Raw genomic sequence first — 12,619 nt, 5'->3', positions numbered from 1 at the left:
AGAATTGTAAAATCAAGTCTGTGAATATTAAAAACCGCTGTGCAGTGTTTTTCTGATAAACCCTTTAAATGCAGTAATCTGTTACTCCAATCAGATCTGCTATTTGATCATATTTCATTGTCTCACTGGCACACCCACCAACACAGCCCCTTGTATTGTTTTACACAGGGCTGTTTTCAGTCTGAATGCAACTGAGCGGTTCCTGTATGTTGTTGAACAACAAGAAAAAGTCAAAAAAAGAAAAGGGACAGCATAATAAGAATAGGAATATAGTACATACACATAAAGTAGATGAGAGAGGTATTCCTGTTTGCTTTTCTAGCACAGTCCATGCGATCACAAATTTTGGGCTGTATGCGGACGTCCGCAAAAGGTTCTGTGTGGACCCTCGCAGCCTTGCAGAGGCAGAAAGCATGAATTAGCCTTTAGGCCAACATCATCCAATGTAAGCCCAATATGCCTACGTACTACATTTAAATTGGACAATTCTGCACCTCACCTCTTCTTTCTTTGTACCTTCATCATCTTATGGATGTATTTGTTTCAAACTAAATATTAATGTTTTCATGGTAGCATAACTGCTTAGATCAAAGTCTCAAAAGTTCTGTTGAGGCACTCACACTACAAGTATAGTGGTAACTTCACTGACCTGTCTTATCCAGGCAGCCTGTGCACACACATCTGTTGCTGGTTTTAGAGTATTGTGCTCTCTCATATGCAATCCCTCACATTTTGCAAAGGATAAGCAATAATTGTTGAGACAACTGCAAAATGGTGATCAGTTGCTGAGTGTTATAGAAACCTTATGACAGTATGATAGAGTGTGAGGGCTGTCCAGCCTGCAGTTGTCTGGCTGAGTGACTGGCTGTTAGGCTCCATAGGCTGGGTTTTCCCTGGAGGGAACAGCGGCTGAGGCTGTCAGCTTTAGGGCGGTGAGGGTGGAGGCAGAAAAGACAAGATGTGGTTCAGAGCATCAGAGGCAAAGCCATTTTTTATAACTTTGATTTGGGATGGACACTACATCACTTGTATAGTGATGCTGACTGAATGAAAAAACAGAAATGGAATTGGGCTGGTGCACTGAGTCCAGTGCAACAGGGAGGTGAAATGAAGAGTCCAGCAATGATGAGGATGATTAGGCTTCCTTTGGCTAATGTGACTGCTTCAGGCTGCCTCGCTAATCAAAGTTTGGACTTTATGGTCGGATCAGTTAAGTAAACTTCATCTGGCTGCTGCCTGCTTTCTCTTTGTGCACCTCATCGTTGTTCTGTACCCTGCTTTGTTTCCTCTGTTCTTGGCTCAGAGAGCTGGCACAGACAGGGACTGACATTTTAGTCTGTGTCTTTATTTCTCTTAATTGCAGACTTCTGTGGATTCAGTCCCCTCTGTGAAAGTCAACAGTACAGACGAATATAGAGTTTCATAATTGCACATACTGTCTGTAAGCCATAGATAGCATGACTCTGACACTTTGATTTTAAATCAAACTATATATGAACAAAAATTCTGTTGTATTCATATGAAAAGGGTTTAACATAAGGGTTTAACAACATATACCCAAGCAAAATGAGGAATGTGGTTTAATTCCAACTCAACATGACAATTGTGTCACATTTGTCTCTCTACAATGACATTTTTATGAAGACTACCAACTCCACAGCAAGAGAAGTTCCACAGAAAAAAACACTTTTTTTTAACTGTTTGGAATAAAAGTGAAATCACTAACTGGTGTCCTGGAAGCGTCCCTGTGTAACTTCATATGAGATACTTCACAAATCTTTACAGAAATGTGTGTCCACATTTTACAGTATAATAATACCAACCCTTTCCATTTCTCCCGAGGTGATAATAACAGAAAAATAGACTGGCTGTCATGTGGGATGGCTACAGATGGATGAGATCATTATTATGTAATTGGCTCTGCTATTGCAGTCTTTCCCAGTGTGTGAAAGCAGGCATCGCCTGTGCTGGCACCCTGTAGACAGACTAAACCTCAGTGTTTGGAGAAAGGCACAGAGATCCACAATATCTGTTACATCCACACTGAGCCCTCAGGGCAATAACTGGCCTGTGACCACCAACCTCCAATCAAACAACCCCTAATTTGCTGATTAATATTGTGGAGTCATTAAATAAGAAGAATTAAAGTAACCAAGCCTGTTAATGTTAAATGATTTCATAAAACTCACTCATTGAAAAAATGAAATAAAAAACATGTTGGTGGTGAAGAGTGGATTTTCTGTAGGACTTGATGGAATCCAGATTTCACTCAGCACGCTCCAAGATGCCAGGCAAGTGCAGTAAAGGGATTACATTAACCTTCTGATGATAAATATTCATAAGCAGTCCATATTACGAAAATAACATGGTTGCCATAACAAATACACAGCCTTTATTCAATTAGTGTATCGTAGATGTGGATTAATGTTATTTATGTTGCCTTGGGGAAACCTTGAGGCATAACATTTAACAATCCTCAGGTTAGTAACATTATCTTAACATTGGATCTCATTAGTCAAATGATACAAACTTTATTATGTTTAAAAATGTGTTTACAGCTAAGATAGTACTGGGCAAATCTAAAATTAAAGTCACTATACTCCCTGCTTTATTTATTTATTTATGAGACGTTTTCAAAGACGTTCTATCAGGACAGTGAAGTGCCACTGAAATCCAGCTCATAAAGTCAGACAAACTGAATTTTGAGGCTTGCAAATATTCATTTTCACAAAAAAAAAAAAACCCAAAACAAAGCAGTAGTATTAAAATAGAGGGATTAACTTCTTCAAGACTGAGACCATTGATGGTAGATTTGGACTGAGCCAATATAGAATTACCTGTTATCATTCGTGTCGATAAGAAATTTATGCAGAACCCCAGAGAGCGGAGAGGTTTTGGGAAGTGGTGTCAGTTTTCAAAAGCGATAAAAATCAGCTGGCGCCTGTTGAGGAGGTGCCTGTGTATGTCCTGTCACCACCAAGGACACAGACTCTCTCTAGTCACGCCTAAAACAGAGATTTCCACTTTAATGCTCACTTCAATTTTGGCTCCTATCTATACGAGTGTGAAAGTATTCGAAGTTGTTCTTTAGAATATTTACCGAAAGTCCTTTTTTGATGCAAAGAAACAGCCAGCTTCCTCAAAAAACACAAGCCCTTTTGTCTAAGATTGTCACTTAAAACCAAATGCCACCTCAACGACAAAAAAATATATGATACTTAACTTGTCAACTGCTAGCTTAAGTAATATAACACAGAAATTCTGCCTTCCTACCCCATTCGGCTCATATATACAGTTGAAGGTGTAGGCCATTAGCTTACACCTTCAACTGTAAATTCTAGTCCCCAGTGGGACTGCACGCGCCTTGTGTTGCACCCTCTCCCTCACTTGGCTTGTGATCTTTAGGGTGGTGAGAAACATGCAGAGGTGTTCCTTTTCCTTCCTGCTCCATGCACAAATTTAAGTGGAGACCCTAGAGACTTGGATTGGGCTCATTGACAAAACTTTCCACTTTCCCACACGCCCACCACTCCGGGTTTATCCTTCGGACTTCATCTGCCACTTCTCGGGGTCTGCCATCTGCACATCCTTCTGTATAGACACCCATTATTAAAGAGACAGGCCTCAGTGAGCAACTTCAACCACTCTAAGGTGCGCTGAAACCACAGTTCCAGGTCACAGGAGTGCGCTGAGGTGTAGGTGCTATAGGTAACTCTAGATTTTTAATTACAGAGCTTGCACGGCAGTGCGATAAGGGGTCATGACTTCTTGATAACCTGTTTGGTGAGTCAGAGGCTGTTTGTCACCCAGACACAGCGTGAGATGTGAGAACGGGACAAAACCACATCTTTGTGTAAATACGTCTGAATTTCCTACAGACTCAAAGAAATAGCCGCCTTCGGCTTTGGCTTCCGTCAGTTGAAACCACACGTCTGAGTCACTGACAAAAGTCTACCACAACAGAATACAGTGACATAGTGAAAGAGAAAACAATGAGATGGTAAGATGGTTGGTTTGCGAAAGATCTTTATTATCAAAGCTGAAAGTTAAATGGTTAGAGCAGCTCTCCTGTTTTCAGTATGGTGCTGAGGTCATTTAAACACCTCATTTGTGGGGATTCAGACCAAAAGTCAATCATCAAAACGCTTGTTCATAATTCTATCGGATAGGATTTAAAAACTATAATTTTTGTCCTTTATCTCAATGATTGTGAAGTAAAAAGCAAAATTTCACTGTTCAGCTTACAATGTACCATGAATGAACTTTCATGTATTTGTTTGGTCAGTGCAGTACATTGTCGAATGATAATACATTGTGGCAAAAAATCGGCAAATCTCCGATTCAACATTTTTGCCACACTTTTTTGGCAGAACCTCTGCATTCAGCTCATTCATTCATGAGAAAAAATTTTAAACTCAGGGCTACTGTTGGTCTGAGCATTCTTCCAATTTGCTCGTAAAGTAGTGAGTATCTCTGAAAAATTCTAAGCTGACTATTTATAGATGTAAGTTATTTATGTGTATTGACACCCCTCCAAGCATCCCTCCATTTATACTACATCAGCTAGCTAACCTGTCGTGAACTCGTCTGTCCAGTGCCAGGAGACAGCAAGCTATAGAAGACAGGACAACGCTGGGCTCTGCAGCAAATCTAATAAACCAGTTACAGTTTTCTTACTCCCACCAAGAATGGTAAGCAAGCCACTCACATATTGGATCTCAGGAAATAGTGTAGGACAATTTCCTTCGAGCGTAACATTAGAATGCACAAGCCTGGCTCCCGGAGGTTCGGGGCCACCACCGCTGGGCCACTCCAATTAGATGGAGCTTCCCTACTGTGTCCAAGCCAGCCTGATCACAGGAGCACCCGAAAGAAGCTGGAGGAAGAAGTGAAGGAAGCAGAGAGGGGAGACACACACAACTCCGAGAACTGTTTTGCTTGGCACAAATTTCACCCCAGCGTCTCTCCCTGTCTACATTTCTGGCCCCTGATTGTGCTGCAAAGTGATCGTTAGACAGCAAAAAAGGAAGAAAAAAATATACATATGAGAGAGATGAAAACATGGAAGGATGAGGAGCGTGAGGAGAAAGCCACTACTGCTGTGGTTGACCGTAATATCAGATTTAAAGTATGATGTTTATGTATAAAGGAATCTCTAAATCACAGTTGACTTTGCTTTTTTTTTTTTACATTGCTGATTTTCATAATCTAAAAAAAATACTAATAATTTCAAAAGTGACAGGATACAGTGGTGAATTAATTCAACTGGAAAATTGTTAAAAAGACGGATTACAAATTTTGTTGAGTCAAGCTTTAATATGTGAACTCCGGTGAGTTAATAAATAGCAACATTTTTGCAACATTTTTGCCTTTTATTCTATAGTTGACTATGCAGAGAGACATTAAACAGGGGTAGAAAGAAGAGTATCACATGCAACGAAATGATAATGTGTGTCCTAGTCTTTATTTTCTATCAAGTGGTGCATTGCAATTTTCTAATAATTATAATTTTAAGGGTGACCTAGGGGTTGGAACGTTGACCATAAACCGCATTGTCCCCAATTCGTGTCTGGCTGGGGTTCTTTGTTGCATGCCATTCCCCATGTCTTTCTTCCCTTGTTTTCATCTCTCTTTTGTCTACTGTCTAAACCAACCACAAAAAATAAACAAAACAAAACAAAAAAACATTTTTTGTGACAACTTAAACCCCATACAGGTGGCAAAATTAGTCCACTAACTTTATGCTGTGATTCTGTTTCAGTCGAGCATTAAGTCAGACAGAAATTTGAAGTCTGTGAAACAAAATACAAGTCAATTTTGTTTCTGGACACAAATGATAAAAGAGACACAATAAAATCTCAACAATGAGTGTCAAAATTCTGATGAAAATGAACATGTTTTAAATCTGTATAGACAGTGTATGGTTGCCAAATGCAGTTTGTTGTCCTTCTTCTTTTCCTTTGCCCTGAAATAAGATTTATGAGGAATAGACTTGGCTCTCCCCATTGTAATAAGACACTGTTTTAAAGCCCTTAAAGTATGCCATTGTTCATTTCACCCATGCCCTTTCTGAACGTATTAATCTCATTGCCACGGTCTAATGCTGAAATCCCCAGTGGAAACACCTAAGAGGACTGGATCTGCTTGACCACACAAGATACACCCATTTCCCCTGCAACAAGTGATATCAAAGGTATAACTGTGGTTGCTGCTAAAAAGCTAAGAGGAAGTACATCTGTAGGTGATCCATTTGTGAGTATTCAGCAATAAGCTCTAATGCAGGTGCTATCCTCTGGAAGGTGATTAGATATCATCACTCTTTAATTAACTCAGTATTTCTAGTATCACGGTGACTGTGTGGAAAGAATGGCCCTTTTCATTGGTCATCCAAACAAATGAGCCCTGCTGAAAGGACCAGGTTAAGGTGGGAGGATAATGAAACAAGAGACAAGAGAGGAGAGATCTAACAAAAAACACATGGCACCAGGGATTTGTGAAATTGTGCAATGTGGATGTTTGTGGGTCTTATTGTAAAATAATCTAAATGTATGTATTAAACTTGTTACCGCTTCAGTATTATTGAGGATGATTGAATATGGGCCCACTGAGATATAAACTTTGGAGTGAGAAATAAACAAAACAAGGATCTAAACAAGAGCAGCTGACAGAAACGAGAAGGGGAAACACATTAGCGTTTATTTTTAGGTTTTGGCACTGCAAGTAACAACAGCAGTCTCATTTTCATCTGATCACAGAAACAGGTGGGAGGAAAGGGCTGAATATTCCATTACGTAGACCAGACCTGAGTGCATACAGGTTCTTTGTGAAAGGTGTCTCTGTGTGCAGACAGAGGTGCTACACTGACATCATCCAGAACGGTGGATGGGACTTTTGATGTGTAGTGGTGCCAGGAACTTGCAGCCTGAGTCAGCACTATGCTCCAGACAAAAGCATGCAAGAATCCATGACGGATGAGAGTTGCACAACTTACACCACGTATCAAAATCATATTGTTTAAAAAAACTTAAATGTCAGGACTGGTGATTAAGAGATTGATACATTATACAGTTAAGGAAAAATGTCAGGTTCCTACATTATACATTATGACTCATACATCATTAAAAAGGGTAAAACTGGTGACATAAGCTAAGAAAGAAGAAAATAAAGATTGATAAGGTTTATAGGACATGTTATGAAATGGAAAAAGTGGTGGAAACCTAGAGGAAAACAAGTCTGAGTTTTAGTGATTCCATAAATATCCATGTGATTATAGCAGACTGTTCACATTAATAAATGGATAACATTTTAAAGCAAGACTATGTGACATTTGCAGTGACCACTGTGGTCGAAAGTGGAAATTACAGCATGACACATTTCCAGATAATCCACCCTCCCTAGCCCCAAACATTCCTCTATATTTGTCACAAAACCGTCACAATGTGTATTAAGCAATGTGCGTGTGTATTGGTATTGTAAAATGACGATGCATGCCAAATAACTCTCTACTATGTGACCAAATATGGTGCATGTTGCAATTAAAAGTAGCAGAAGTAGAGAAAGTGAGCAAAATGTCTTAGTAATGCCAGATACACAGCAATATCTAAAGTTTGCTAACATTAGACGCCATAAGCTACTGGTAAGAGGAAGTGAGGCTATAATGGCAATAGTGGCAAAATCCCTGAGTGTACTGAAGCAAAAGTGTGTTTTATTGTCTTTGAATTCAAATTTTCATTTAAACAGGAAGATAGTGTTATTTTCACTTTTAAAAGTGACATAGCCTGGCTTTAAAAGCATTTAATCTTGTAGAATTGCAGATAATAGTGACAGTACAAGATTAATGTTATTTTTATCCATCTTTTTAATGTATCACCTGTTCTCTGTTGAGAGGACCCCTGTTGAGGATGCAATTACATCATTAGCCTTTCCAAAGACTCAGGTAATGTTGTAACATTTTGTCAGCACTTTGAGAATGAGCCATTGTCATTCAGACATAATTACGGGTCAGGCCCTATTATTGAAAAAGCAGGAGAGTGATCTGCAGAGATCACACTCTGCTTTTATAGCATTTCATTGTCATTTAAACCAACTCAGAGGTCACTTCACCTGAAGGCATCGAAGGTACTTTGTAGTCACTCAACAGAGTTCAATATTAGAAGTGCTTGTCAGGTGTGCTGTCAGAAAGGTTGAAAGGTGAATATTTGAATTTCATGCAAGCAGCTTCTCAAGGTTTAAACAAGACAAAAACAAAAATTTCACTTTCTTTTAATGTGTTTTTTGCTTAATAATAACATAAAACTATGGCTAATTGGTGGCACCCGTCCAGTGCTGCTGACATTTACCCAGAGTTATTGGTTCCACTGCTTTCCCAGATCAGCGTCCATTTCCTTCCCTGCAGATATGCTATCAATGAGTGCCCAAGGTGTTTCGGTTTACTAGAAGCCAGGAGAAGATAAGGCTGCGATTACAGTGGCACTATCTTCAGGGGAGGCCGGAGAAAGGAGAGGATATACAAGAAAGCGTGCGGCAGTAATTAACACCCACTGCTAGTCACAGGGGTGAAGGCCACAATAAATCCGTCTCTCAGTTGGACTATATTTCCTTGGTGGCATAGATGATCTATCTTCTGTGTTATCTGATTTGACCTGATGATAGAGGTGACAACTGTCGGGTCAAAAAATGGTTGCATTTCAAAGGCAGCTTGTATATGCAGAGTATGATTTGAAATCGATGCTTAATTTCTGTTTTTATTTTTTTATGCACAGTATGCACAATACATATCAGTGTGTGTTCCAGAAACATTGACTGAACATGCTATCTGAAAATGTATCTTGTCTATTACAAGAAATTTCTTTTGCAATTTCCATGTCCAGTTGTGTTTTTCCCCCTCAGTCTTACTGGTAAAGCCACTGAGAGCTGTTGTGGTTCCGCGTGGTATATCAGGGAGGTGTGAGAGAGTCAGAGCAGTGAATATAAGCCCATCCCTCTGAGGGTGTCAGTGCCTTGATAAGTCCTGTTTAAACTTTACCCTTCGCAAAATGCTATATGTCAACAGTTGCCCGTGGCCAAAGCACTCTGATCTGGTTAGGTAAACACCTGGGACATCCCATCCATCCCCATAAGACGTTGGCTGACAGTGGGCGAAGGTACAGATTGGCAACCAGACTTAACTATTAACAGACAAAGTGCTATTTTTCCAATGAAGAAATACTGGAAGCAGCCGGAAGGAAAGTTCAGATGGCTCGCCGACAGGATTTTCTCAGCTCTCCCTCCTGCAGTCTCCTGCCATGTCTAGGGCAGTTGGCACTAGTTGCGGAAAATCTCAGACAGGTGTTATGTCGGTTGTGAGTGGTTGAAGCCACCTCTGCCTCCACTACCATTGCCGCACTATTTATCCCTCAGTGATGTCTTCTAATTCTTTCATATGAATTAGCCATTTATCTTATGGCAGATCATTTAAACACAGTGATGGGTTTAAATGTTGCCATTGCAAGATATATAATGCATCTCAGCATTTTGGGTCTCCACACAGCCTGATGAATGCTTCATCATGGATTCCATATCTGTGACATGAATGTTATAATTGACTATTTGTTTGAAATTGTAGAAATTCTTTGCACAGAGATTTAAATCAAAAATAATATAAAAACCATTTGCAGAATTGAAAGCACATGCTGTATTACTGTTTTTGATTAATTAGTTTTGACAAACAATACAGTCTTCAAAGGCAACAACGCAGAGACACCTACTGTGCTAACACATCTACACATACAACACACAACGTTTTCAAAAAGAGGGGCGGTCTGCTTAAACATTTGCACTGGAATCTGAGAGACCTAGGAGAGGTGGAAGACATGATTTGGCAGTTTACCCCCAGTGTTTGCCTCAAAATTTTGACGCCATGGCTCGAAGTCAAGCTGAGAAGTTTCCCAAGACCCGCTCAGCTTGCAGGCGGGTGCTCCATGTAAGCTGTGAGCCTGGCCCCTGAAGGATCTGTGTCCTCCCTGATGGACCGTAAGTCAGTCTGCAGAGCACCTCAAAGCCTCTGCAGTCAGCACTGCGGGGGCAGGAACATGCCCAACCACACCTCTGATGCCTCTGTGTTAGCCATCACTGAGTTTCCTCTTCTGCATGCAGAGACAAGTCAACAAGCTCAGAAATCTCAAATGGCAGCAGATCTCATCACACCTCCCACAACACATCATGTCATGTAAATCACATCAAATATTCAGGTCTAATGAGACTGTAGCATCTTGTTTTGTACTTTGTATTTTATACTTAAAGAGTATCAAATTTCAACTGTTAGTAATGCTGCATGAGGTGAGCTGCAGCTCTCAGAGGAGCTACACTTTACTGAGGGAAATGGCTCAAGGTTTTTAGTCCAAGTACAGAGAAGCAGGTTACTTTGTAATGTAATAATGTAATGTAAAAATCTGCATAATTACGCAGATCAACTTGCAGTGAAACAAAAACGACTCACACCTTCTTAGTTTTCCCAATCCTTTTTGATTCTCCTTCACATGAACTCTGAAGGAATGGCATTTTTAAACTGCGTGTGATCTAGTTAAGTGTGCAGTGGAACTGACAAAGCAAGTTTACGGCCTCCAGTCAACCAGTGAGACAAGGAGCAAAAATAGCAGGTACATCTGACAGGCATATTAGGCTGTTTTTAATGAAAATGTCAGGGTCAGGACAGAAGGACTGGAAGACTTTCGTGTAAAAGGAAACTTTGAAGCACTACCCTCTTTAAAGAAAGATGATATTCTGTTTATATTCAGCAATGAAAAGCATTGCATGATACACTGAGCAAAGAGCTCATTTGATATCATCTATGACTTGTAAACACACAATTTTTATACAATCTTAAAAGACATAAGAAATAAAATAAAATAAAAACTTAAAATATGAATATTAATTATGTCATTTAAAATATCTATGCTAAGGGAAATGGACAGGACTCACCCTGTCCTTCATGATAAGACAAAATATGACAAATATGTTCTATTATGTAAACTAAATTTAGTGTGTGTGGGATTTGATATATTTTTAGCCTATTTTTTATACTTACGTTGCCAAATAAAATCGCAGATGCTGACAAAAATGAATTACTAAATTATAAAGATGTAATGGAAATAGCAAAACTCTCAATCTTTACATATCTATAGGTGAACTCAAAGTCGGATTTGGTTTCTAAAATTGAACACATGGATTAGTGACTGAACTCTCTCAACAAAGTGTCCTTTGTCCACCGAAAACAAGTGCTGGAGCAAATCCAACAAAGTAGATTTTACTGTTGCGACACGTTTGTTTTGTTCCACTTTTTCATTCGCTCTATATCTGAACTGGTTTGGCTTCAGTCTTTATAAAAAATGTATTTCATTAACGTGTCGGTATGCTGATACATTCGCATTATTGTTAGAGAAATAACATGTTGTTATTATTATAATAATAATAATAATTATTATTATTACTTATATTATTAGCCGTATGAGTCTGTACTCTTGCAACGCTAAATTAAAATAGTATCTTAAGTGTAACACGTACCTTTTAGTGGCAAACTGTTCTTAAAATTGCGTTCTTCATACCATATTAGATAAAAGAAACAAAAATTATGAAATCGTCAATCAAACATAAATTTTCACGCTCAAAAGACACTTTGTTTTGGTGTACTGATGGGTAAAATAGGATGATTCTTGTTTATTATTTTCAATAAGAAAAAAGAAAAATAATGATAAATGTTCTGTTTTATAATCTGGCCTTCAACTTTGTTGGGACCACTATTTTTTTCTGTAAGAGGAAGAAGGCCTGAAAGATGAATGCAAAGCAGAAATCCACATTTCGAAATGTGTTTTCTAATATCAACTTTGGTTTAATCATTGCAGCTACTGCACACATGGCGAGGCCTCCTCTCAAGTTTCTGGACTGTTGTCTCCCCCTATTGGTCCATGTAGAGCTGGGAGAGTGAGGTCTGCTATCGGTGACAGCTTCACACAGACACTCTCGCATGGCCAGACCTATCTACATACTTCGTTTTAGCGCTGTGCCAGAGCTGGAGAAAACACTGACTGTCTCAGTGCAGTTTTTCTCCAAACATTTTGAACGGCTTCTGTCCGCATCTATTTACACACAAATGCACACCATTCCGGTTATTTAATCAAATCAGAGTTATCAAAATATACGTTTAAAGACGAGTTTGCTGTTATTTCAAAATCATTCAAACAGTGTATCTCATAAACTAGAGAAATATTGACGAGCAGGTGACTTTTGGCCTAAGAACATGCACACAAACACGAACTGTGAATGAATTTAGTTGGAGAAGCCAGAGAAACAAAACTTTGGAGTGTGAATGTAGGACATAAAACTTTCAATTTCTCAATCTGCTATAAAATATAGGAATAAATTAGAAATTAAGCAAATATAGCCTACCTGTGATTTCTGAAACCTATATATGACCAACTATGACAAAACAATAAAAATAGCAAGTTTATTTATTCTAACATTCCCGATGAAGTCTTTGCCTATTGCATTGTGGGCGATACGGACTTGTGTGATCAAATAAATTTAATTCAATAGTTTGTTTTTATCTGCCTAAATAATCACTGTAATGTTTACATGGTTAACA

Source organism: Thunnus maccoyii, chromosome 18 (genome assembly GCF_910596095.1).
Source record: "Thunnus maccoyii chromosome 18, fThuMac1.1, whole genome shotgun sequence".
Taxonomy (NCBI): Eukaryota; Metazoa; Chordata; class Actinopteri; order Scombriformes; family Scombridae; genus Thunnus; species Thunnus maccoyii.
This window is presented reverse-complemented; position numbering follows the sequence as displayed.